Source organism: Canis lupus, chromosome 1 (genome assembly GCF_048164855.1).
Source record: "Canis lupus baileyi chromosome 1, mCanLup2.hap1, whole genome shotgun sequence".
NCBI classification, from domain to species: Eukaryota; Metazoa; Chordata; class Mammalia; order Carnivora; family Canidae; genus Canis; species Canis lupus.
In genome coordinates this window covers 93,554,278-93,581,811 of record NC_132838.1, presented here as the reverse complement: position 1 = coordinate 93,581,811, position 27,534 = coordinate 93,554,278, and the positions used below count along the sequence as shown (strand labels likewise).

The following is a 27,534-nucleotide window of genomic DNA, read 5'->3' as shown; positions in this document are numbered from 1 at the left end:
ATTCTGAGCATGTTTACTCCTCTTAACGGTCCCATTAGATACTGAATATGATATAACCCATGTCTTTATTACCTCCTTTTTACAGTCCAGAATATTGAGGCTAAGATAGGAAGTCACTGGTCCACATATATGTTACAAGCCAAGATCCAAATCCATGCAGTCTAATTCTGGTGTCCATACTTCAAACCACCACCATGCTGACCTGTCTGTGAAATATGGCATTACAGCATAGACTACTGGGCTAGATGTGGCCAGGCTGGACTGGGAGCTGAGAGTCGTCTGAGGCTCTGTTCCCAGTGTGGTCGCTAGTTATTCCTGTGATCTTGGATAAGTCATTCAGTTAGCATTTTTGGTCGTCAGTGTGTTCATCTATAAAATGAAATTATGGTATTGGTGATATATAAGGTGTCTTCCAGTTCTAATATTTTATAGATTAAGAAAATGATATGTTTCAGAAACAAGGTAAATGAAATGGTTGTTTCTGAGGGGTATGTGTGTGAGTGTGTGCAAGTGCATGTGCATGCTCCCGCTCAGATATAAAACAGGAGGCATCAACTTTGGACTCAGGCAGGTTTGTGTTCGGATCCTGACTCTGCAGTGTGATTTGGCTGATTGCTTTATCTCTGTGGACTTTAGTTTCTTCTCTTCTCTGGAGATGATACTGTGTCCAGAGTGCTGAGTGTGATGTTTGAGCATTGCTGATACTTGTTTGTCCTCGTGTAGCTGCTGTGAGAGATAGGTAGAAGATGCAGTCCTTAGGGAGCTGGTTCAGCCAGAAGGGATATTTTCATGAAGAGATGGTAGGTAGGTACTTGTGCATGATGGATCTGTTGGGAATTAACTTCAGAGGTGGGAATGCCTCACTCCTGAGACCACCAAGCTGCTGGCATTTTTCCTGTTAGGCTTCTTCATCAAATTGTGTCAGCTTCCTTTCACTGTTCTTCTATGAGTAATTAATTGTTTTGTCTGTAATGTTCTTCAGATAGCAATGTCCTTCATACTCCATGGGACAAGTGATAACTGAGAGGATGCTGGCTTAGCAATTGTACAGGGTAGTATAGTGTCCCATCTCCTCCCCCAAATTCATATCTACCTAGATCTCAGAATGTGACCTTATTTGGAAATAGGGTTTTGTAGAGGTAATCAAGTTAAAAGCTGTTGCCACATTGGATTAGGCAGGATCTAATTTGGACACGGACATGGAGGTTAGAATGCCACTGAACACAGAAGACACTCAGGGAGAACACTAAGTGATTACAAGTGCAGAGATTGTAGTGATGTGTCTACAAGCCAAGGAATGCCAGGGATTGCTGGCATCCACAGAAGCTAGGAGGAGGTGGGGAAAGATCTTCCTCCAGAGCTTTCAGAGAAAACATGGCCCTACCAACACCTAGGTTTAGGGCTTCCAGCCAAAACTGTGAAAGGATAAATTTTGTTTGTTTAAAGCCACCCAATTTGTGGCACTTTTGTTGTGGCAGCCCTGGGAAACTAATGCAGCAAGAAAGGCACCTGTTTCTAAACCATAATAATCAGAGCTAGACAAGAGGGAGATAGACAAATAGATAAAGACTAAGGGGAAAAAGAAAATACAGTGAATCCGTAAAGATTATTTGGAAGCCACTTACTGCCATCAAGATTCCTCTGCCCAGAGTAAGTAAAGCTCTTTTTACTCTTACAATACAGGTCAGAACAGGTGTCACAGAAGTGACAAAACAACAAACTTAACCCCAAAAAAAAAAAAAAAAAAAAGATTTTTAGTAGGCCATTCAAAAAATTATGGCTTTAAAAAACCAGTATATTATGACTACCCATGGAGATTCTGAGGTGTAGTCCATGCAGTGAATATTAAGAGGGGTGCCACTATGTGGTTTACCAGTGGATTTGAATATTTTTTGAAGTCACGTACATGTTTCCAGAAATTGGAAAAGGGTCATTATGTCTGAAATACTAACTTGACTATAGGATAGATTGGAAAGTACAGAGTTCCTTAGAATGAGGTGATCATTTAATAATCGGTAATGGAATAAATCTTGAAATTGTAATAAGAAAAATAAATCTTGGTTATCTAAAAGGCAAGAACTTTGCAGAAAACAACATGATAATAAGACAAAGCTGTCAAACAGGCTTAGGCTATGTGGACTCAGTTTGTTCCAGAAAAGCTCAGAGTGAAGACAGCTCGTGAATTCTGTCATCAGGCAGTGAGGCCCGTATCACATGTCACTTTGCTTTGTTTTTAACATGTGGCTCAAGCTATGCCAGACCTGCTGCTGTGTGGGAGATGTACTTTCTGACAAAATAAGGCATTTTCCTGGCATCAGGCCCCTTTGGAATTTTTACTGGTGTGCATAAATCCAGCGAGTTTGCATTTCCCACACGTATCCAATGTGGTCACACTTGGCTTTCTGGATTTGTGGTGGTCTCGAAGGCTATCAGTGCCAACATGGTCCATTCCTTATCCCCACTGGGAATTGTTGTGAAGAAATGAAATGAGGCACTCATTCATTCGTTATTCAGAAATTGTCTCCCATCTACCATGCCTGTGATGAGGAAGAAATGGAGGAGACAACATAAAGCAATTTTGGAAGGAATGAAAATGTTTTGTTGGGTAGAAATGAAAGTATTTCTAACAGGCTGTCTCCTTCTCTGTCTTCTCATCCATCATGATAATAAAGTTCACTATGGAAGTTCATTTGTATTATTTTGTGTTCAAAGAGACGATGATGATGACAGTGATGACAATATTAATGTTCACTCTTAGTTGGCTGTTACTGGCTGAAGTGAAACACCATATAAATAAACTGCTCCTAGGATGTGAGTCTGAACTCTTCTGAGCTATTTTTGAAACCCCATTGGGCTGGCCTTTTAACTCCTGGTTCTTCATTCCTGTATATTTCACCCTTGGTTACACGAGCCATCAGTAAAACTTCATGGACCTCTAGGCACAAATTTATTATCTCTGATGGAAAAATAACCAAAAGAACCTTCTCCAGCAGTAAGGGTGCACGGTATGTTATCTTTGCATAAAAAGGACAGAACGTAATCCTCCATGTTGAAAGAGTAGCTGAGAGAAAGCAGAATGTACAAAGTGAGAGAAAAATATCCTCAGTGTTTTTTTCATATGTGACCTTGGGAACTGGCTCATTCAGTTCATTCATTCAACACATGCTTGTTGACCAAGCGTCAGATACGAGACAAAGGCTCAGGTAAGACATGGGCCCTATTTTCTGGGGGCTCATAGTCTCAAGTCAGAAGATTGGTAAATCATCCCCAAATTTATCTGGTACCACACTCACCTTTGCTGAGTATATTCCAGCCAGTCTGGTTTTCGTTTCTTACCTCCAACACACCAGGCTGGACCAGCTTCCCAGTGGCTGCTTTCTTTATATCCTTTGCATCTTGGTTTATGAGCTGTGTCTTCCACAGGCCTTCCTGATGTACGTTGTCCAAAGTCACCACTTGGCCCTCATGATGCCCAGTCCCATTCTACCTGCTTACTTTCTTTCATGGCACTTCTCATTTAAAATTACCTTGTTCATTCATTCATTCATTCACTTGTTTTATTGTGCATCTCCTCACCACTAGAATGTACACTTTACGAAAAAGCAGATCTTACTTGTCTTGTTTACCATTGTATCCTTAGAAGTACATTTTTTTGAATGAATGGATGGATAACTATACTACATGATAATATGTTCTATAATGGGTGCGTTAACAAAGTGCTCTAGGAAAAGGAGGAAGCCAGTGACAACTTCCCTGACTGAGCAGGTTTGAGATACCTCTGCAGTGAAGACATGTGAGCGCGACCTGGCGGGTGGGGGAGGTGTGTTGGCAGGTGCTATTTCTGCTTAGATAGATGGGTCTCTTCCTTCATCATCCTGACCCTCTCCCAGCTGACCTCCTGGCTCTTAGCTTGCAGTGAATAGCCAAGATCGTTCACTGATAGAGCCGACTATAATACTTGACAGGATAAGCCCTCAGTTGTGACCCCTGCCTTCTTTGGATGCATAGATCAGGGAAGTGAAGAACACATGTTTCCTGAAAACTTCTCTTTCATGCATTGAAAAGTTGCTAAAAGCCTGTCTTTCCAATAAGGAGAACTTGGAATTGATGTAATGGATAAAAGGAGCTTATGAAACAGAAGTAGGCATTCTTGACAAAATAAAAATAGAAGCTTAAAAGACGCATCATTTTGGGAAAGTTAAAAAAGATTTTTTTTCCCCTACTGTAAGAAAATATGTGTGGATGAGGCATGTGTTCTAAACTATAGAATAAGATTTGCATATTACTTCAGGGTGCTGCAACCATGGCAATGCAGAGTTTTGCTGGTTCTGATAGACATACTTGCAATATATACATCCATTAACAAGATTATCACTTGAAGAGACAATTGAAAAAACTGAAAAGGTTTTTTGAGGATAAAATTTATTGATATTTAATGAAGCATGAAGCTTCTAAATGAACCATGAAAGCAATAGCTGAACTAATTAAGTGCACATAAAGGCTCCCAGAATACATACGTGATGTGGGCTGCGTGCTTATCCATCGTGCCTGGTTACACTGGCATCCTGGATAGCTCTCTCATCACATACGCTTTGTGGAAGCAACAGTAAATCCTCCTGTAATGCATGCAGTAAAGAAGGAAATAACCATTTAGATTTCCTGCAAACGCGGATGGGATGTTTAAGTCAAGCGTTGCAGGGTTTATAGGTTATAATTTAGCAGAGTAAAGACTAGTAATAACAACATATTATTTCCACACACTTGATTTAAGCCTCTTTCTATGCTGTTTCATTGAATGATAAATCGTCCCCTGGTTCTAAAAATATGCATCTTCCTCCCTCCCTTTTCCCCTCCAAAGAGAGATCAAGGATGCTAAATAACATGAGTTGAACATTTTGTTGTGCAACAGGGATTCTTGTGGGCCTTTTCCACTGCATGTGAAGACATGCCTGGTGGAGAGCAAAAGAAGGCAAAACCACTCCTGCTTTGGAGGCCATTACAGGTTGTACCAGTTGGGGAAGCAGACTACAACGACAAGGCTATTGACATTGACCTTTATCAATGGCTTTATTAGTTTCCTTTGTAGCTACTGGCTCTTCCTTTGTGGCCACAGACACATACTATCTGCCCGTTATCACAGATCTTAGTCTGTGATAATGAGCTTAGTCTGTGACAGAGCTTAGTCTGTCTTAATGAGTAGCTTATAGTTTCCTCATACACCTATCTGAAATTGACATCCTAGACCACTAAAGGAGCCTGACAAACCAGTAAGACCCATGGTAACAGTACATAGTAATGGTGGAAAGGCAGACACTGTAATAGGTGTCAGGCGGTACCTCTCAAACTCGAGCATATGTTGGTAGTTCCCAAAGGGCCTGAGAAAGCGCCAGTGGGTGCGCCCCACTCCCAGAGTTTCTGATTCCATAGGTCTGGGATGTGGCCCGAGAACCTGCATTTCTAACAAGTTCCCAGGTGATGCTGATACTGGTGGCTCAGACAGCACAGCTGGAGAACCATTGCATGGTTCCATCTGACGAGATGCAGACTGGGGTAGGGAAAGGCATTTTAAGGACACCCATCTGAGAAGTCACAACCAGGGAGGGATGTGGTTTGTCTCAGGTACCCTTGAGACTCCCATCCTTACATGTCTTTCTTTCTCTAAGATATCCAGGGCCGTTCTTATCAGATAAGGGCTTGAAACTTCACTCACATGTAGCGTGACCCTTGGCAACTTAAGGAGCTACCCTTAACAAGGACATGTGCATTTTAATGGGGCAAAATCACAGAAATTAAGCTCTGGAGAAGGTATTTCCAGTTTCTGCTAGTGGGTTTTAAGGGACATAACATTCAGGTTTGAACTTCTACCATGCAGGCCAACTACTCTATGTGTCCACGAAGCTTCCTCTGCCCCTGTACCCTCTTGAATGAGCCCACTTTTGCTTGCAGGTTCTCTAATCCCTAACACAAAGCCCTGGCAGACACCTGGCAAAGGGATATTGAATGGATGGAAGGGTATATGTGTAATGGGGACAAAAATGATTAATTGCTGGTGTGATTGATTGAGTGGTTCTCTCTCCTCTTGCTCTTTAAGGAAAATGTAGTGTTGCTTGAAAAGAAAGAAATCCTATGCTTTCCTAGGGTATCCCTACCCCACTCTACTTGAGGTTTTAATCAGCAAATAGTAGGAGAAGACGAATGGCAGTGGGTGTAGGTGAATTTGTGTTGGGAGGGAACAGTGGGAGAAAGGAGAGAAGAGGGAAAAGCCTTATTTTTTAAAAAAAGACATTTGTTTGAGACAGAGAAAGAACACAGAAGGGAGGGGCAGAGGGAGAGAGAGAATCTCAAGCAGACTCCTCACTGAGTGTGTAGCCTGATGCAGGGCTCTGTCCATGACTCTGAGATCATGACCTGAATTGAAGCCAGAAGTTGGACCCTTAACTGACTGCACCACCCAGGTGCCCCAAGAAGAACCTCATTCTTGCAGGAACCCTAGGGAGAGTTTGTTCTGTTCTCTGGGAGAGTACAAGAGTGAAGGAAGGCTTTGGGTTGCTGAAGAGTGTAAGAGTTGCCAGTCAAAGGGGATGGCAGAGAGCTCTGGCAGCAAAGGTGATGTTTACATGCATTGCCCAAGTTTGTTTCTTTGAATGGAGTACCTCATCTGAAACTGGAGTGAGAGGTCCTAGGATTTATTTGGGTTGTGAGTGATTTGGTGTTTCAACAAATACCAAATAATATATATTTTAATGTGAATAATAGAGATAAATGAATAGCACACGGTGGGAAGATGCTTAGTTGGTTGTATGATCTTGATTCATGGTCTCAAAGTGGGGGTCCCCAGACCAGCAGCAGCATCACCTGGGAAGTTACTAGAGCTGCAAGTCATCAGGCTTCCCCCTCCCCAAACTACTGATCTAGAAACTCTGAGGTGGAGCCAGTATTCTGTGTTTTCACAGGCTTTTCAGGGGATTCTGAAAACATACTCAAGTCTGAGCACCAGGGGACTAGGGAGTTGCTATTCTCATGGTCCCTCCAGTTGGGAGGAACAGTAGAGGCTCTACCTGACCAAGATCCTCTGAACTTCAGGAGGGCTTTAGGTAAAGAAGAGCAGAAGCCAGTGTTTTCCTGGTGTGAGTACAATTTTTTCCTAAATATTTCATCATTTTAAAGGCCTGTGAAGACAGAAACATTTTGAGCCTAGCAAAGAAAACAAATGGGCTGAATATTAAAAAGGGAAAGAGAAAGATTTCTAAAGCAGTCACACTGAACAGAATCTACACAATGGCCCGAGAAAGGTCATGAGCCTGAGAAAGTGACTTGCTTGTGGACGAAGTGGACCGTGGTTCAGTGGCTCTAGGTGTAATCACCCCTGATGTCACAGCATGCACAGTCATGTTCATTCTCCTGTTTTGACTTTCTAATCTTCCAGCAATAACTTAGTAACATGTGACCTTTTCAGTTTTTTATCCACCAGTACTGATATTTTTCTTTAAGTAGTATTATTTTGTTTTGTTTTCTGAGTATAAAAATAGCATGTTTATGTAGAAAAATTTTTAAATACTGAAAAAACCCCAAAGAATACAATAAAATTACCTTCCAGTATTCCCCAGACACAGAGATACCCATTGCTAATATTTTAGGAGATAAACATGTGTAACTATTTTGTAATAGATAATAGCAGTGATTAATACCTAAATAAAGTGCTGTGTTTTCTTTCTCCACATTGTTATGAATGTTCCCCCATGTGTTTCAGATTCTTTGAAAATATAATTTTTACGTACAGCAGACTTTTTTTAAATGTGTGTGGGAAGTATACTCTATTTTATCAAGTTTGGTTTCTTTTTTGTTAAAACTGTATGCTCACAAATAAATTTTACAATGTTGGTTGATGATTGGGTCAAATGAACATTTTAAATACTCTTGGTTGTATTACCAAGTTGCTCCCTAAATGGGTTAGATCACACTTTATACTCCACTCAATCTAGTAGCAGAATTTAGAGTGTCTACTTTATGTCTTATCTCCTGGGTTCTTTTGTGAACTGTTTATGTCCTTTGCCTTTCCCCTGCCATACAAATGTTTATCTTTATTATTGATTTGTAAGGCCTCTGCATATGTTAAGCCCTTAACCCTTTGTACATAGAATGCTGGCAAATTATTAGTCTTTTTGCCTTTTCATTTTGTTTTGGTGCTTTTTGAGCTAAAATATTTTTGCAGTTACATCTTTGCCTTCCAGATCCTAATATTTTTTAAAAAACCCATGTATTTTCTTTTAGTGGTTTTATTTTTAATATTCAGCTCTGAATTTCCCTGGAATTTGTTTTGGTATATTGTGGCTGATTGTGTTTTCCACTAATGGCTGAAGACATCTCTCCCATTCCATGTGTTCTTTTGTGGTGTGACTTTGCCCTGCTGCTTTCTCACAAAGTAGAGTTAATTCCTTTGCCCCATTTGAATTTGGATGAACCCAAGATTAGTTTGGCCAATAGTATATGGCAGAAGTGATGCTGTGCCTGTGCAGGAATGGTCTTTAAACAGCCTGGGAACAGCCTCTTCCACGGCAGCTGTCATGCTGTTAGGAGCCCAAGTCCTATGCCCTGGCCATGTTGAGGTGTTCCCATGGACAGTCAGCATGTGAGAAGTCTATACAGAGCCCCCTTCAGCCCTAGATGACATCTGGCCACAGGGCATGAGAGAAGCATATGCTGCTGAGCCCAGTCCACCCTAGGTAAATCATACAAGGTAATAATAAATTGTTGCTTAGAGACCATAAATTTGGGAGTGGTTTGTTATGTAGCAATACATAACCAGAAAATAGTGTGATAAGGATTTAGCTTTGATTTCCACCCCCACCCCCCAAACAGTAAATAGTTGCTCCACTACAGTTTACTGAGTACCCTCCTATCCTCCACTCCTTTGTCATACCATTGTGTGCTGATTGTCATTGTGTTTGAGGTCATGACCTTTTGCTTCTATTCTGTCTTCCGTTTTGTAGCCTTCCTTTAGTGTTCCACAATTTTCACTTTCCTAGCTCTATCATGTATTTTCTTCTTTAAAGCCTTTTGGACAGTTAGTAGAGTTTATTCTTCCAAAAGAACTTCAGAATCTGTTGTCAAGGTAGTGAATAAGGAAGGGTACATGAGCACTTCACAATCAATCATGGCTCCTGACCTGAATGATGTTGTCCACCACGGTTATTTGGAAGTGTCTGGACAGACTTTAGTTTTGGATGTCACAACTGGGGGGAGTGCTACTGGTATCTAGTGGGTGGAGGCTAGAGATGCTGCTCAGCAACCTGCAATGTCCAGCGTAGCCTCTCTGCATTGTGCATGCACACACACGCACATGCACGCACACATACAAATTATCTGGCACGAAGTGTCAGTAATGAGAGTCTGAGAAACCATGCATTAAGGTTATGAAATAGTTTAGAAGAGGCAATATACTATATTAGTATTTACACCTCGGAACATGTATATGTCTGTATTTATTCATGTCTTCAGGAAAAAAGAAGTAGTTTTCTTCATATTACATCCTATTCCTAGGTATTTTTAACCTAAAAAATTTCCCTTTACACTTTAAAACTCATAATGGAGAATATATAAGAAATCTATTGCTTTTGCCCTATTTACATTGTAACTTGTCACCGATTCTGTTGCATTGTATAGGTAGATGGAATTTCTGGAATTTAATTGGTAGAAAGTGAGGAGAGTAAACTCATCGTTTATTCAGAAAATGTTTGAGCTAGAAGGGACGTGAGAGGTTCCTTAATCCCTTGTCTTCCTTTGAGTGATGATAAATCTGAGACCTAGAAAAGTTAATTTACCTGCCTCATGTCAGAGAGTATAGGGGCCTAGAGAGAAGAGAGGCACAGAAAGCCTTTGGATGAGAGTATTGAAAATTCTCGTAGTTTACATAAAAATTGAGAACTCCACACTGGGTTTTAAAGCCTTTGGGGATGTCACAGTGTTGGCAAGGAGTTTAGGAACCTTGCCTTGTGGCCTCTTCACCCTGCCTCGTCTACAGTGTCCTGGCAACCCTTCCGTGTATTCCTCTGGGGGCAAGAGCTGTGTCTTACAGAGTGTTTCCAAGTCACTTCTGCTTGCTAGAAAGTTTTTCCTTTGGGTGAGCTATGCTCTGCCTTCTTGAGGCTAGCACACTATGGTTGAATGGTGTTGGAAGAAGTGTAGTTTTCACAGCTGCTGAGGTGGCACCTATCAGGCTTGATGGGCAGTGGGAAAAAAACTGTTACTGGTTGGCTGACTAGTTGAGATATGGGATTGGGAGAGTTTGTAGCTTCAATTTCCAGGCAGACGAGACCTGTATGAATGGGTCATCCCCTAAATACTTGTCAAATAGAGTTTTATAGAATTTTATATGATGTTTTTCAGATTTTTTTTTTTTTTTTTTTAGAGAGGCCTTAGGGGAGGAGTTTGACCCAAGGAGGACTGAGGGTCCTAACCCCAGATGCCCCTGGTCCTATCACCTTCCAGTGGTTCTCCTTGGGGATTTCAACTAGGCCTCTCCCAGCTATGGGAGGGGTATGAGCAGGTTTAACTAGGAACAGATGATTCTTGTGTTTCATTACCAGGCAAGGTTCCTGTGCCATGGGGACTCCATCCAAACTCATTGACATAATGAAGAGCCCTTTCATTATTTCAGACTCCTGAAGGCAGAATTTTTCCTCAGAACAGAGACAAAGACAGTAAGGCCACAATGCAAAGGAACTCCCTCAGTGCATGATTGCTAATTGGACAATTGTTCTGCAATTATTACTATGCTAGGACATAATCATTACCTTATAGCCTCGTTCATTGCTTGTAAACTTTCTTTGAGATGGGAATCTTAAAAAGTTACACTGTCAAGTTTGATATGTTGAAATTAGATTTTTACCTGCATTCCTTAACTAGATGCGTACTGTCCCAGAGCAGCCTGAATATTGGTTCTATGGCAGATTTACATTTGGCAGATAAACAAATGGGCACGGTTCCCACTGAAGACAGTGGGTCAGCCATGATTCTGCTAAAACCTAAGGTTTACGAGATTTAAGCAAACTCCAACTGAACCTCTTTTTTTAAACTACTGAAGGTAAACAATCTCATTTCTCTTTCTTCCTGAAAATTCATAGATTTTGTCTGATCTGGGAGTGGTGTCTTTTGTATCCTCTAAGCTTATAAACAGAAGGAAGGAGAAATCTGTCCGGGGGTGTTTTCAGACTCAATTAATGGACCGAAATGGACTTATCTTTAGGCACACTTGTAAGGTAGGGGGTCTCTGTGTCCCTCTTCACTCCTAATGCCCTCGTCTGTGCTTACTCCTTTTCTCTCCAACTATTCATCTCTTCATGAACACTCCTGTCCCAAATTCAATTCTCATTGTGTAGGAGGAGCCTGCCATCTGCCATCTTCATTCTATTTTGAAGGCGAAAGACATTTTTAACTGCTTCAGAGGTATTTGCACCATTAAGCATCATTTATAACTGACAGTCCCATGGAAGTGGTAGGATATAGTAGAAAGGGAGATTAGTTGGGCGCCTGACTACTGGGATTTTTGTACTGATTCTGCCGTTAACTAGCTGTGTGTCCCGGGGAAAGTCACTTTTATCTCTCTGGACTTGAATTTGACCAGGTTGGAAACATGATGTCTATTACTCCTTCTTGACATGTAAATTTATGAATTCAAAGCATGGTGGGAGCAAGGATGCATCTTTTCTCATGAAGAAAGTCCTTGAAATGATTTCATTATTTATTCTGGTTTAAAGTTAGCCTTTTAGATTATGAGAGATGAAAGGTTTTCATTGTGATCTGCAGGGAGGAAAGAAAATGAACACTTACTGAGCATATGGTTTTTGCCCAGCTAGGGGGCTAGATAATTTATTTTATGATCTCACCAAACGAGGCTTGACAAGGAGGTTTAGTCTACGTGGTTTGGTCAAGTTCATACAGTTGCACAGCTACAGACCAAACTTGGCTTCCTGGCCTTGTGACTTGACTCTGGCCTATCCCTTCTTGTCTCCATAGCGCTGACCACACTTACCCATACATCCACGTCTCTCTCCTCCTTATGTTACTATTTTTCCTGCAGAGTGCAGCCACATACCTGGGGATAGGTGATAGCTGATTAGACTCTGCTTTTATGTCAGTGCAGTTTTTGAAAGATAAAATCTTGTGTTACTGAGGCAGAATTTTAGACAAGACTCCATTTAAAGTTATTTGTATTGTTCTAAGGATAGGTTGATTTCTAGTAGAAAGGGTCCCTGTAAAATGTTGGACTGCGTGGGAGGTTGCTCATTCAGGGCACCTCATATTCACATCTTGTTTCACCTGACTCATTGTGTCATTGTCTTTGTGCTTGTCTGTGTGTGTGACTGTGTGCATGTGTGTGTATCTGTGCATGTACATGCATGTACACACACCTATCATGTTCTGACATCCCTATGTATATCCCGATGAATTGTGTGCACTCAAGACTGTTAAATGAATAGAAAATTAGTAAATCCTTTATGTAGTAAGGTGTGTGCAGATGAGTATTTTCATATTATGTTCCTAAAGATCACTGTCATTATCACTATCATATCCTCTTCAATGTCCCAACAGCTTTGAGATCTTACCTTATTTTATCAGACATCAGTGTGTGCCATAATTCTCTTGATCTATGTTTCAGCTGCTCCTACCAGACAGTTTAACCACTGGATGAATGGGTGAACAAAGGATGTTGATGTTATCCACCCAAAATTCCTGAAAGTAAGGAAGAAGGGTCATATGATAGACATTTAACCACTGCTATGGAGGTTAAACTAGTGTCCCCTGCTTATGTGTGCACACAACAGCATTTATGATACCTACACAGAATCAGTTATGGTATTGTTCCTGACTATTGCTTATATGTGGAAACAAAGATGTTAGAGGCTGTGGGTGCATGAATGTTCAAGTTTTGGGAGAAGGATCAGTGTCCAATTGTCCTGTCTCCTCTCCACTTCATAGTATTTCTGCAGTTATATGGAGGGTGATGGCTAAGAATGGATGAGCTCTTGGACACCCTTGTGTGACTTTGGAGTGTGACTAACTGGGTTTGACTCCTCACTTTTCTCAGGTGACTATGTTTTTTAACCTCAGATTGCTTCCTCTGTGAAATAGGATGGTAATAATCAGGATTGTTTAGTGAGGTGAGTGGGCTAACCCAGGCATAGAGCCAGACATCTGCCCCTGGTACCAAGTTAAGCCTTCCATTAATGTTCGCTGTCATGTATTTTTAATGTATAGATGTATTATTCTTATTAATAGTAGTAATAGTAGCAGCAGCAGTAAGGTTGTAAGTTCTTGGTGAGGAAATAAGACCACCATGTTGATATCTAGGTAACTCCTGCACCACTGTCGTGGTTCTTCTGAATGGCTAAGGAGAGGAGGAGGAGAGAGAAGTGTGTTAGATTCCTGTTTCCATAGGAGGCTTCACAGAAAAGGTGACAAGGCCAACAGTTTGCTGCATCCATGGGGCAGAACTGTGTGCTCAGTGAGGTGTAGTCTGTCTAGTGGGGAGTGAGAGGAGAAAACAGCTCAGGAATGGCAGGGGCAACAGAAAAGAGGCATCCCCTCTGCCACCCCATGTCTGAGCCTCCCAGCAACTGTGCTATTTTAAATAATAAAATATTGTCTTCCTTGGAGCTCTTCCCCCACCTCTAAAATGCTGCAAGTGTGTGGTGTGGGCATGACCTGTCCCCTCAGTGAGCGTCTGCCCTGTGCAGGATGCTGAGGCCTGGCGTTCTAGGGGATCAGGCACATTCTCTATCCTTGTAGACCTGCCAGTTAAGGGGGATAGGTGTAGGTAATACCCAAGGTGGAAGTGATTAGTAACACAAAAGATGCAAAAATAACAAGACCTGTGGTTTTACAGGAGAGAGAAGGCACTGTAACCTGCGGGCAGGGAGTAGGAATCTGGAAGGTTTGTTTCAAGGAGTGGGTGGCACTGGGAGCTGATCTTTGATGACAGGGAGTGTAGGGGTATGGGTGGGAGCCGGAGTGGGCAGCAATTCTGGGCTGCCTGGAGTGGGGTGAGTGTGAAGGACCTGGGGCCTCCTGTGAGTGTGGCAAGCAAAATGATACAGTCAGATCCCTCTAGGATCTGCGATAATTAGTAAGAGTTTTCCTGAACCTCTTTTCACTATAATAAGAAAGAAGGGGAGGAGGGATTGCGAGCTAAAGCACTCTCAGTGTTCAAGTTAAATGTTAACTCCTTTGTGTGGTTAACGACTAACTTACTTTTTGCAAAAGGTAAAAAGAAAGGGAGAAAACAATGCAGCAGTAACCACCTAACTTAAAAAAGAAATTCCCGTTTGCTTTTGTGGTTGATTATTTTGGAAGTAATACATATGTAGCAATTATAAAGATGTATGCAAACTTGAACAGCTGACTGCAGACTCACCTTCGCAGACTCACCTTCGTGAGTTCCCTGTGTGGCTTTTGCAGGGTTCTCAGAGACTTAGCTATTTTCGAACACATTCCTAGTTTAGCCATTAGAAAATTATGGGTTTTATTTGTATAAACTCAGCGGCTGAAATAGCACTTCCAGAAAGGTGGGTGAGCTCATCGCCGCTGTCTGAACCAGGCAAGTTAATGACCTGCCCAGCATTGTTTGTGCGGCCAGCGCTGGCTGACTTCACCAGCATTTCCACTTGAAGGGAGACATTGTTTCCTCGGCTGCATTTGTCAGATGCTTTTCTCCTTGGCACACCAGCCTTTGCTAAATGTCCTTGCTGTCCCTGACTGTGCTCACCAAGACACTGTGAAGTCAAAGAGCAGGCAGCCCTGGAAATCTTTTTTTTTTTTTTTTTTAAAGATTTTATTTATTCATTCATGAAAGACATAGAAAGAGAGAGAGAGAGAGAGAGAGAGAGAGAGAGAGGCAGAGACACAGGCAGAGGGAGAAGCAGGCTCCATGCAGGGAGCCCAATGAGGGACTCGATCCGGGGTCTCCAGGATCACACCCTGGGCTAAAGGCGGCGCTAAACTGCTGAGCCACCCGGGATGCCCCAGCCCTGGAAATCTATGCAGAGTACTCTGCACAGCGTCTGAGGCCCCCAGCCAGGACAAAGGTAGAAACACCTTTATCCCCACACCTTTACACGAACAGACACTGCCTATGGTAGGGAAGCTCCCAGTGAGAGGGCTGCTTCCTTGCAGCCTTTCTCAATGTCAGTGACCAGACAGCCTGGGAACATGAATAACTTAAGCATGAGGTGATCCTCTGAGGATTTGATCACTTTTCAGGAGGAATAATGGTAATGTATGGAGTGGAGTTTGGAGGTATGTGGAGCAAGGGGATCAGGGACTGTGGAATTTGTATTTACTGTAAGAATTTACAGTACAGAATGATGTTGAATTTTAGGAACTTAGAGTATTACCTGCATAGTGTTCAGTTTGGCCAAGGAATGAATGGCTGGAAGAGAGGAATTTCAGTGGGCTTACAAATGTGGACATCAAGTGCTGGGGCAGGTGGCTAGAAAAGTTTAAGAGACAGATGGTGGAGCACCTTTGGTATGAGATGTGTTTGACTCTGAAGATGCTCTTCTGCAGACAGCATGGAGAAAGGAAAACAATGTCGTTTTCAAAAGTCAAACTGACTGCTCTTCAGAATGACTGCCAAATAAAATCCTAGTGCATTGGCTCTGGCCTCTTTTTAAATGAGCAGTTTTTGCATTATCCTCCCCTTCTGCTGTTTCTATCTCGAGGACTGTGTAATTTTTATTATGAGGCTAATCCCTGGATTAAAGGCATAAGACATTCCATTTGTAAGTAGGAGCGTAGGTGTTTGGGGTGAATTTCTGTACTAGAGCAAAATCTAATTCACCGTTGAGGGGTTTGTAACCGCAGATGCTAATTTAGAAATCTGTTTGTTAGATTCAGGTGACTTTGATAAGACTTTTATTCTTTTCAATCTTATGCATTTGTGCACACATTCTTGGGAAGATTGCTGCGGGGTAGTGTTGCATGTCAGAGAGGAGGGAAGTTTAGTTATTAACCCCACATAGAGGGTAAAGGGGGGGCAACAGGCAGGCTTTGGAATGAGGAAAGGGCTGGGTAGAAACATTTCCAAGAGGTATTTTTGTTGTTTATACTTGTTAATTATTAATATTAATTATTGATGAAAAGAGGTCTTGAGTTACATGCCACACATTGTTTAGAAATAAGTTATCACATTTCTTATCTGGAACTATAGTAGATATTAAACTATTTCAAATAATCAATACATATTAATTTAGCAAGATTTTCCCTTTTCCTTCAATGTTACACACAAGAACATTAATTTCTGGCTCATAAAGAATTTGTTTTGTGAAAGTATGTTTTTCCCTCAGCTGTGGGTGGATTTTAACACTAAATGAGTATGTTGAGAACTTTATTTCACCAAATTAGGTCAACAATTAAAAATTACCTTTAGTATTTCACATAAGACACACAGGTAATACATAAGGCCTTATGGGTTAATGTTGCCAAATTAGTTGTGAATATTGTGCTTTGTCTCAAATATCTGTGCCTTTTTAGGGATGTATTATTCTATGATCATCTTAGTTTCTTGGAAATGAACTTTTACGGAGTGTCTGTATTTTATGGTATGTCCTATGGCTTTAAATGAAGTATATTCCATTCAAGTTTCAGTAGGCAGGTATGTATGTACAGGATTGATGATAACTCTGGGAGTCAGAGCTGATTGATGTTCGTGTGTGTGTGTGTGTGTGTGTGTGTGAGTGTGTGTGTGTGTGTGGTTTGGGTGGGGAGGGCAGGGGAGAAGAGGAGGGGGTTGAGGGAGGTGGTGGTTGAGATGGAAGGTCTCTCGACAGATTGGGAACTGATATTACTTGGAGACGTTGCTCTCAGGCTGAAAAAGTTAATGTTTATGCTTTTTAGGCATTGTGGGCTTTTTGAGTGGTAGTAGGTTCATTTTCACTTCAGTCTTAAGGACCATACGCTGGGTTTCCTATGGGCTTTACTCATTCTGATCGGTAGGCTGTACTATAACGATGATGTGCAAAAGTACCAGTCATTGACAACTCAAGGAGTCGTTTGGTTGTAGAATACAGGACACACAGTCAAAGGGTCTCTGGGGTTTGTTTTGCGTTTGCCTAGGTGGCCTCTGGGGGTAACTCCTATTGGAGTGTATTGGCAATAGGAGGAAGTGGTAGTAGTGGCTTGAAAACCTTACTTAAGGTGGAATAAGTAGGCTGAGCCTGGATCAGGTCATTCTGTCATATGAAAGACTTGGCCCACTCACCTCATCCAGAGCTTGGTGTTTGATCTCTGTAAGCAGTTGATTCACCACTTTTCAAAGCCCCAAGCTATGATCACAGATTCTCTGGGGGATCTGGGAAGATTTCCTTTACCTGTGTGAAGTTTATGGCCAGTTTAACCTTGATTTTGATGGGCTCACTTCATTTGGGGAAGAAAAATTCTGCATTTGTGAGCAGTGAAGGATACTTGCCTTTTACAAGGAAGCTGACAGCTCTTGGTTTCTCCAGAGGGGATTACTGGTGAAGACAGTTAGGAAGAGAACAAGTAACTCTTTTGAATGCACAACATATTCTTGCTTAAGCATTTCCCAGAACAATTCTAAAGAAATATAATACAGGTATGTTTTGTTATGTTCTCATTGTGAGTTATGTTTACGAGATACAAAAATAGGATTACGATCATAGAGGAGGAAGAGCTTTTTTGTACCAGTGGTTTATGTTTTATATCACATGAATTCTAACCATTTATAAAATTACCTGGTTTCTTGCCCCTACTCATGGTTGATTTTTTCTTTCTTTTTCCATCTAGAGACCTTTGAATTATTTTTATTCATAAGTGAAAAATGTATTACAGCTTTATTTCCTTTTATTAATAGTTCCTTCTTGCCCTTAACCACATCTCTGACTTTTTGGCATGTAAAGTCCAATGAGCTCATGCTTAATCATGTATAAACAACCATCTAATTATATGGTTTTGAATTTTCATTTGACCAACTAAACAAAAATGACACAGAAAAGAGAAACCTGACAGCCTCCCTGTCTTTGGATACCTGGCCTTTCTCACCCTCGCTCTCTTCACACATGTAGTAAAATGCATGTTAAAACTTATAAAAAAAAATCATTTTGCATTTGCCAAGACTCTGAGGCAAAATTGTTCTTTTCAAGGCTGCGTGTCAAAAAACAAGTCAGTTGAGCTGCATTGTATGCCTTCTTTACAAATTTCTTTCGGACTTTATTCTTTCCTCCTCGGGACGGGACGGAGGTATTACTTCAGTTCGTTGTGTTGCTGGTGTTGGATGACAGAGCAGCCAGTATTCATGGAGTAGGATTTCTCAATCTTCACCCCTCCACTGGCCTACCTGACGTACAATAACCACCGTCCCAGTCGCCATTTTTCCACCCTCCCTCAAACCATTCTGACTGACACATTTTTGAAAGAAGACAGTGGGAAAATCCTTCCAAACAAAGGTACTCACTGTGTTGAAACAGTGAAGGAAGAAGTTTTCCATTTTCTTGGTTCTAGAATTCTGAACAAGGAGCAAAATCTCTTTGGAACCTTGAGATGGTTTCACCACAGATAGCTTGGTGCGCTTGATAGAAGAAGACAAAGAAAAGATATACCTCCCTTTTATTATTCTTTTTTTTTTTTCCGGATATTTCACAAGATGAGTACCTACAAGAGTAGGTTTGGCTGACTAGTATTTAACTGCTATGAGAGAGAAGAAAGGCAAGCGGATACTCCTGAAATTTAGCAAAAGTGATTCATTTTCTCACAGATTCCTCAACCTTAAGACATAATTTGATTTCTCAAAGTCTGTGACTTTGAAACATGCATATCTCTAAGTGCTAAGTGATTTTATACACTAGATGGTATAAGTTTATTTGGAGGCAAATTATATGGACTATATTTTGAGAATTTAGAGTTAGAATGATCTTGCTAAGTTTAGTGTAAACAGTCATCCTCACTGAAAATATTTTATTTTTATTTTTATTTTTTAGAGAGTGTGTGTGCTTGTTCCAGTGGGTGAGGGGCAGAGGGAAAGAGGGAATCTTAAGCAGACTCCCCACTGAGTGCAGAGCCTGATGTGGGGCTTGATCTCATGACCCTGAGCTGCAACCAAGAGTCAGATCCTTAACTGACTGACTGAGCTACCCAGGCGCCCCCTCACTAAAAGTATTTTAGTAAATACTTTTGTAATTTACTTTACCAGTTCATGTACCAGCAATGGTTTTTAAAATTATTTCCTTTAAATCAAAACAAATGAGACTCCAAGACCCCATCTTGCTGATGAGCAGGAAATCTAACCTCAGTCATTTTCGCGTGGGTGCCTAGTCATTACTACCTTGCCAGGGTGAGACAAGACCCCAGGATCTTTGTCCAGAGCAGAACATTCCAATAGCTTTCCTGGCTCGTGGTCCACAGGTTCTTGCTGAGGTGCCTCCTGGTCAAGGCCAGAAGTCTGCTGTTCCATGCATTGCTTGGATACAGGAAACTGCTGGAGCTGGGAGCCCAGACCTAGAGTCTGGCCTTTGTACATTTGTCATGCAGCCATGGACACCCTCCCTATGCATGCATCCCTCTGCCCCACCCCCTGCCTTCCTTGACTTTGAGCTGAGCACTCTCCCCTTCTCCTGACTTCCCCCTCAGAGGCAATCTTCTCTGTCCCCATAGCTTTTGAGCACCTGGATAATCTCAGTGGATTTAGGATTTTGCACAGGTCTAGGAAAGAGGATGGAATCAAAGAGTATCTACTTTTAGCTCTCTTATAATAACCCATCTGGGACAAAGGAGCACAAATTACAAAGCATAGCTCAATAAATTTTCTTGCCATATACCTGGGCTACTAATGGGCTTTTGGAGCATGGAGTCCAGAATCTATAGCCTACAGGCAAAAAGTATCTGGCTGCTGAGGCACCTGAGTGGCTCTGGGGGACTTCTGGGTGTAGGAAGCTGGGTAATGTCTGGTTCTTAGAAGATGGGTGACTGAGTTTTTAATGTAAAAAAGTATAATCTCCATAATCATCTGTCTTTTCTCTGGGTCTGATGCTTCTGGGCATCCCATCTGGACTTGCAAACCCATGTAGCATATGTAACAGAAAATATTTATGGTAGAATATGTGTCTCTTTGGACAGTTCTGAGGAATTACTGTTTGAGGGCAAACAAAGGTAGTCTAGCACCTTTTGGTGATGCCTGTGTAAGCTTTGCCTTTTAGAACTAAGATGTTATCTCTAATAGGAAGGAGTAAATGGAATTTTTGCCTCTGAACCAGCTCTTATATGCTGAAAAAAAAAGTTCCATTGGTTTATATTGAGTAGTTTAGACTATACTCTCTTCGTGTGTGTGTGTGTGTGTGTGTGTGTGTGTGTGTGTGAGCGCGTGCGCGCGTAGGGAGTGTGGAGAGAGGAAGGCAAACTAGCAATATTCCAAGCTATTGAGTAATTCAGAGACAAGGATCTAGCAACAATTGTAGTCACCACTGGTCCATACAGTGAGGAGTCTACCTGTGGGCAGCTTTGCCATTTCCTATCGCATCTTTGCTTTTGGTTGACTTGCGGAGAGAAACATCTTAGGGAAGACATGATCTTGGTTTTTGGAGAATGGTTTGGAATCTAGTAACAGGCCCTGGAATTGGGATTTAGAATTCTGAAAGGCCCTTCCACAACCTTATATTTTGTTTCCTTTGTAAGGCCATTTGGGGTTACTCTGCATTTGCTTCTGCCTGGCCTGCCCCAGGGCCTCAGCACCGCACCCTGAGATCATCACAACATTTTCCTCGCTTGGCTTCCTGCCTTTAGTCTTTGTTCTATCTCTGTATGTGCTGGAAGTAGTTAGACTACCCCCCTTCTAGTCTCTCTCCACACCTATGCCTAAACACCTACTATAGCTTTTTTGGTGGGGGAAGTGGAGGGAGGCTGGTCTTGGATGTCCTGTATAACCTGATAATCCTTTAATATGGGAATCATTAATACTGGGAATACCTACAACTCATAGAGTGCTTCCTGTGTGCTGGATACTACGCTAAGTGTTTTACACACATTGACTTCTTAGTTCTCCAAACAGCCTTATGAAGGTCGGTACAAGTACCATGCCCATTTCCCATGTAGGAAGCAGAGGCACAGAGAGTTTAAGGAACTTTCCCAAGGTCACATAGCTGGTGAGTGAAGCCATTCTGGCCCTAGCATTTCCATCCCTGCTCCTTGCTCATGCTGCCCCCACACCACTTTGCCCTCTTTGGGCTGCCTTCTCCCCTCTAGCATCAAGAGGTTCAGATCAAATCCTACTCCTCCCCTGTATACACAGGTCTTGGTCTTGTTTGGACACTTTGTGTGCTCAGCACCATGGCTACTGAGTTTAAGATCCGGTGTGTTTCCTCATCCATGTGTTGGTTACAACTCTCCAGCTGGTCAGAAGCTCTTTGAGGACTAACCCACCAGCCAGGGGCTCCACTTGCCCTGTACAGCACCAAGCCCACAGAAGGTGCTCAATAAATGTGACCTGATCAAGGGAAACGGAGGCATGGACTACACCTCAGAATCTCCATGGGTAGTCATAATATACTGGTTTTTTAAAGCCATAATTTTTTGAATGGCCTACTAAAAATCTCATTAAAGTGTGTGCCCTCCCTTCTCTGCTCCCAGCCTTTCTTATTTATGGAAGTTCTGTCTTTATAGAGTCAGTATAACAGTTTTATCTTGAACTCCTTCATTTTCACAGATCACTCCCATGGCATAAACCTGTTAAATTAGATCATAAGCAAGCATCATCTCGCCCATCTGTGTACCTGCAGTCCCCCGGGGTACATGCTCTCGTTCAGCTTGGAGTGGGGCCACGGGAAACAAATACCTGATCAGGGAGCTCTACGTTCCCCAACTGCACCGGTACTGCTTGCTACTTCCACCTTTCAGAGTAATGCTTTGCTTATTTAACAAATATATCTCATCTCTTCCCATGGGATTTTTTGAAAATTTGTCCAGGGAAAAGCAGTAAAATGTGCTTACATTTTCTCTTTGGTTTTCTAGGCTAATTGTTGGTGAACTTTATTTAACACTCTTGCTAAACTCAGAGTCTCTATGGAGCAAAGCGGCTTTCGGTTAACTTGGCAAATCATTACAAGGGAGAACAGAAGGGTCAGCATAAGCACTCTGTACTAATTAGTTGATAATTGATGTACCATAGCTGACTGATGGGACTTTAGCATATAAACTTCAGGAATGTTGTTTAATATATCTTTACATCTTTATGAGGTGGTTCGGAGCTGTGTATTAATAACGCCTTATCAGGAGTGCCTGGTGGTAGGGAGATAGATTGAGGCTTCATGTCCAGGAATTTGGGGCACTGAGTGGTACCGAAAGGAATATGATATTTTTTAATCTCTTGGGGTATAAATACGATTCCATTTAATGCAGGGATCAGATGAAATGAGTCATGCTAGTGATTCTGTACTTGGAGGCTGACATTCCTGAATGCTGACTAAGGTTAGCAGAGTGTTGGTGTGAAAGTTATATTCTTTTAGGGTGAACTTGGTAGATACCAGCTGCACTTCAAAGAGCAACGTGGTATGAGAACTGCACAACTCATGGGAATCTCTGTTAATCTGGATTCAGATTTGGCCTACTTATTGGCTGGGACTAAGTAACTCACTTTGGACCAGAGTCATGAAAATAGTCTTTATGTGATCCCCCTGTCCTTTTAAAACTTGATCTCCTGAATCTTTATCTACCAATTATAAAACTCCAATCTTACTCTGACTTGCTCCCATAACCGTTGCCTTCTTAATTCTGTTGTTTACCAAAATGTGACCAGCTTCTGGTTCACGTGCTCCTCCAGCCTTGGTCCCTGTGTCCTCCAAATGCCTCCTGGGTGGACATGATCTCTGGTAGGACTGTTCCACTCACTACCTACAGCACAAGGTCAGTGGGCCAATTGCACCAGCACCATCTGACTTTTTTGGTTTGAGGTGGAGCCTGTAAATTTGCAGTTTCGAAAAGCTTCCCTGGTAACATTGATGTGCGTGCAACTAGGTTTGGGGCCATTGGTAAATATATATCATCCAGCTGTTCAACCAGAGTCTCCAGGGGTTTAGAGCAGCCGTTTCAGTCTGCCTCTCCTTTCTCCTGGTCAGACAGCCTCCTCCTGCAGGCAGCCCTGACTTCTCTTCTTTTCTCTCCAGTACACGCCATGCCTCCTCCTTTCTGTTTCCATGACTACATTCAGTCATCTCCTTCTCGTTCATGTGCTTGTTCTTCCTTCATGTTCTAGCTTATTTTTTTTTAATTTTATTTATTTATGATAGTCACACAGAGAGAGAGAGAGAGAGAGAGAGGCAGAGGGAGAAGCAGGCTCCATGCACCGGGAGCCCAACGTGGGATTCGATCCCGGGTCTCCAGGATCGCGCCCTGGGCTAAAGCCAGGCGCTAAACCACTGCACCACCCAGGGATCCCCATGTTCTAGCTTATTATTTTCCAAGAACTGTTTCAGTCTTGAGTGAACTTATAGGGAAATTAAAAAAATATATATATATACATACACATTCCATATTATTTCCCCCTCTGGGAGTTTCATTTTTTTATTTTTTTATTTTTTTTTCCTCTGGGAGTTTTATTATGTGCATTTGTACATTTACTTTTTAAAGATTTATTTTATTTATTTGAGAGAGAGCACATACAATCCAGGGGAGTAGCAGAGGGAGAGGCAGGCTCCCTGCTGAGCAGGGAGCCCACAGGGCTCCATCCCAGGACCCTGAGATCATGACCTGAGCAGAAGGCAGATGCTTAACCACTTAACTAAGCCACCCAGGTGCCCCCTGCATTTGCATTTTTAAAGGCTCTGGGAGTAAAGGTTCTGTACTATAAAGATATGTTTACCTTTGTTGTGTTAGGGTTTCCCAAAGCTATTTGACTATGGATCTCTCCGTGATCTTGCCTTATGTGTTACCATTGAATACTCTTGGACTCCCTGAAGGATTTTGGGAAATGCCTTTATGGTTAAAATTATTATTAGTCAATGAGTTGCCTGGAGATTTCTCCCTTCTCTGAATTCCTGTTTCTACGATTCAGCTTCATGCTTAATCCTGTACAGTCCCGTCTCATTATCTGATTGTTCCTAGGTGAGTATGTCTTGTCTCTACAGACTGTAAGCAACATGAAGGCAGGATACTATATCCAGTATTCCTTACCTCCCATAGGTTTTGTGCAATTTTGAGGATTTGTAACATTTGCTAAGTTGAAATGCTTTACCCCTGAATAGAAAAGCCAATTATGTCATTCTGATTCTCATTATTTGGTGTTCTTAGCCATTTACCCCTGCCTTAATGTATTTCAGAGTAACACACTACACACTCACATATAGTCATTAAGTTGCCACTACTGTATCTTAGCAGTGAAACGTTACCAGTTTGACAAAACACTAGATAGCAAGCTGAGTATGTTTAGTATGCAAGAATTTCTTATTTCTAGTTTTAGGGAAGCATATGAATGAAAGCTGGAGAGAATCTAAGAATAAGGTAGAATGACAATGAGAAAAGAGGGAGGCCTGAAGGCTAGGGCCCATCCAGAGAAGGACAAGTCTACTGTATGCTGAGGAGAAGGTTTTGGAAAGAGAGGTGTCAACCTATAGTCCTTGGTCACTCCAGAGGAAAGAGATGCTATAAACAATATCAGAAAATACCCGAGATAAATTCTTTAATAAAATATAATTAACACTTTCAATATATTAAGTGCTAAGCCCTAAACATATGACATATGTTAGATCTTTTAACCCTCAAAACAACTCAGTGAGGTGTGTACTAGTGTTGATCCCATTTTAGAGAGCAGGACAGTGAGGCACTGAGAGGTTGAGTAATTTGTTTAAGGCCACACGGCCAGTCCATGGTGGAGCTGGGGTGCTAACCCATGCTTATAACTACTGTGCTTATTTGCACTTGGTTGTTTTTTTTTCTTTTTTTTTTTTCTGTGCCCTACTGTGTGGTGATTTACTAACCTACCTCAGCATGAGCCTCAAAACCTTTCCTTGAAATGCATGATCCTGGAATGGAAAACAGTTGCTCTACAGGGTGTTCTTAGGATAATTGATAATATTTGAATATAAATGATATGCTACATGCCATTATTATGTCCTTGCTAAATGTTTTGAATTTAACAATTATACTGTGGTTTTACGTATTTAGGAGTGAAGGACAAAAATCTATGATTTATTCTTAAATGGTTCAACAGATTAATAATAAAAGTAAGCTTATGTAGAAAGCTGGATGGATGAAGAGGTAAATACAGTTTATTCATAGACAAAACAGAGTTTATTTTACTATTTTTACAACTTTTCTATAGTTTTCAAATGTTTTAAAATGAAAGGCTGGGAAGGAAACCCTGATCTTCAAAGGTAGTAAGGCATATATTACATTGGTAACATATTGTGGTATTGGTAGTATATGGTGGTGTATATTATATTGGCAATATATGGTGGTAAGGTATATATTAATATACACTTATCCTTTTAATCATCTTTAACAAACTGTGAGTTAGGTACTGCTACTGTCCCCATTCGAGGTAATAGGACATCACTCACATAGACTTAAAAGACCTTGTCCAGTGTCACACAGCTAGTGAGTTGGGGAGCCAGGACTCAAATCCTGATGTATATTATTATTTCTGTCTCTACAACACCCTGCATTTGTGTTAGGTTATTAGATCACGTTTGGCCTACAAAGAAAGCCATCTGGGGGATCCCTGGGTGGCGCAGCGGTTTAGCGCCTGCCTTTGGCCCAGGGTGCGATCCTGGAGACCTGGGATTGAATCCCACATCGGGCTCCCGGTGCATGGAGCCTGCTTCTCCCTCTGCCTGTGTCTCTGCCTCTCTCTCTCTCTGTGACTATATTAAAAAAAAAAAAAAAAAAAAAAGAAAGCCATCTCATATGATCCAAACTAGAAGCAGTGGTCACTTCTTTTGTAATGAAGAGTACTCATCTTTGTACTCCTTCTTGTAGCCAGAATGAGGGCTCCAGGGGGGCCAAGACTCTGTCCATCTGTCTCCAGGGACTCCCTGGCTTGTGGTTGGCACTTGGTAAGTGTCACTTAAGTGAATAGTAACAACCAAAGAAACTTTGATTAGTTCTTCCTGACTCCCTCCTATATATATATATATATATATATATATATGCCATTTCTGTCTCCCTCCATATCTGTGTCATTTTTAGAGGAACTAGTGGGTAAACACAAATCTTCTGAGGACTATAGCCTCAGCACGGGCAATTGCGACATAATCAACTCTTTGACTTCAAAAGAACCCTTTTAACTAACGAAGACATTAATTAAAAACATGCCCCTACTAGGATGATCTCTCAGTTCAGAAACTCAAAAATGCAATACATTTGCACTCCCCACCAGCACACAGTGATCTTGGCTAGAATGTATGTAGTACTCAGAAGGCCATCTACTGGCATCTTTATTTGAGCAGTAAACACATTTTTTAAAAAAACATCATGCAGCCTCTAAAAATAAGTGGTATTTCAAAACAAAAACCAGCATACAAGTGGTTGGCACATCTGGTAGACAGAAAGGCTGTATGGTTTGTTTTCAGGGAATGACAAGCCAAGCAACATTCAAACTTGGCCAGTTGAAGACTTTTCTTCTATCTGTGATGACACCTGTTTTTAAAACGTAGGCTCGAGCCTTAAAGTGGGTAGAGAATGAAATAGCATCATTCACTATCTTGATTTGTGCAAAGAATTATAAGGAACTGTTTTGCCCTTCAAGAAAGAGAGTGGACCAAAAATCAGTGAGAGGTGTGAACAGTAATAGTAAGGGTAGTGACAATAACATCTGACATCCATTGAATACCTACTATGTGCTGGAAGATGTGCAGAGTCCTTTATATATATAATTGATACTAGATGCACAACAATCTTGGGGGAGGTAGTGTTATTTTTGTTCCCATTTTACAGGTGAGAAGGATAGGGATGAGGCACACATATACTTTAGTAATTGCCCAAGTCACATGACCAGCGTGGGTGCAGGAAGTCAGCCCCAAGGCAGGCTGTCTTCAGAGCCCAGAGCACAGTGTGGTTCCAGCCAGTCTGGTGGTGTTCGTTATGTTTGGCACTATGAAAACAATATTAGAGTTGGATGGTTGTATTGAGTGCCATAGGTCTTGGTCAAAGTATCATTTGCCTCCACTTGTGAACCAAATGATACCATTTTCCAGAACATTCTCACCACTGTGCCACAAACATTACTTGTTTCCCATAAATTTACTGCTCACCCTCATGCTTCAAGGATGCCATTTATGATACCTTTCAGAAGCTGTCATTTCTCTGTGATTAGATGAGGTTTTTGGTGGCCAGTGAATTTGGGAGTGTAGCCAAAGTAGCCAAAACGATGGGGATGCCAGGAAGGGGGAGATGAATGTCTCAGTATTAGAGAGTGGGGAGATCATTTGAATGTGTGAATCCAGGGTGTAGAGTTACAAAGGCAGCCTTGACCAGTGTAAAATTCTCACCCAGGAAGATGGCTTTGTAATTATGATCCCCATGGGCTTCATCCTCAGT

At 41.6% G+C, this 27,534-nt stretch overlaps 1 protein-coding gene and 1 long non-coding RNA gene across 31 annotated transcripts in view; one reads left to right on the top strand and one right to left on the bottom strand.

Moving 5' to 3' along the window:
• The window catches only part of GLIS3 (GLIS family zinc finger 3), a 552,705-nt gene that overhangs the window by 213,840 nt on the left and 311,331 nt on the right, over window positions 1–27,534 (top strand). For 7 of the 30 annotated variants that reach the window (XM_072840262.1, XM_072840263.1, XM_072840267.1 and 4 more), the window contains one exon: window positions 21,710–21,873. The exons of 22 other annotated variants lie outside the window; for them this stretch is intronic. The gene's annotated coding sequence lies outside the window, so the exon portion shown is untranslated. Of the gene's footprint in view, window positions 1–15,062; window positions 15,084–21,709; window positions 21,874–27,534 lie in introns of those variants that run through there. One more of the 30 variants, XM_072840275.1, reaches the window with a different exon arrangement.
• Window positions 11,866–17,368, bottom strand: LOC140640840 (uncharacterized). The gene is made up of 3 exons (XR_012037455.1): window positions 17,258–17,368; window positions 12,606–12,732; window positions 11,866–12,094 (listed from the first exon to the last, which is right to left on the bottom strand). It is a non-coding gene; the product is annotated as an uncharacterized lncRNA (long non-coding RNA).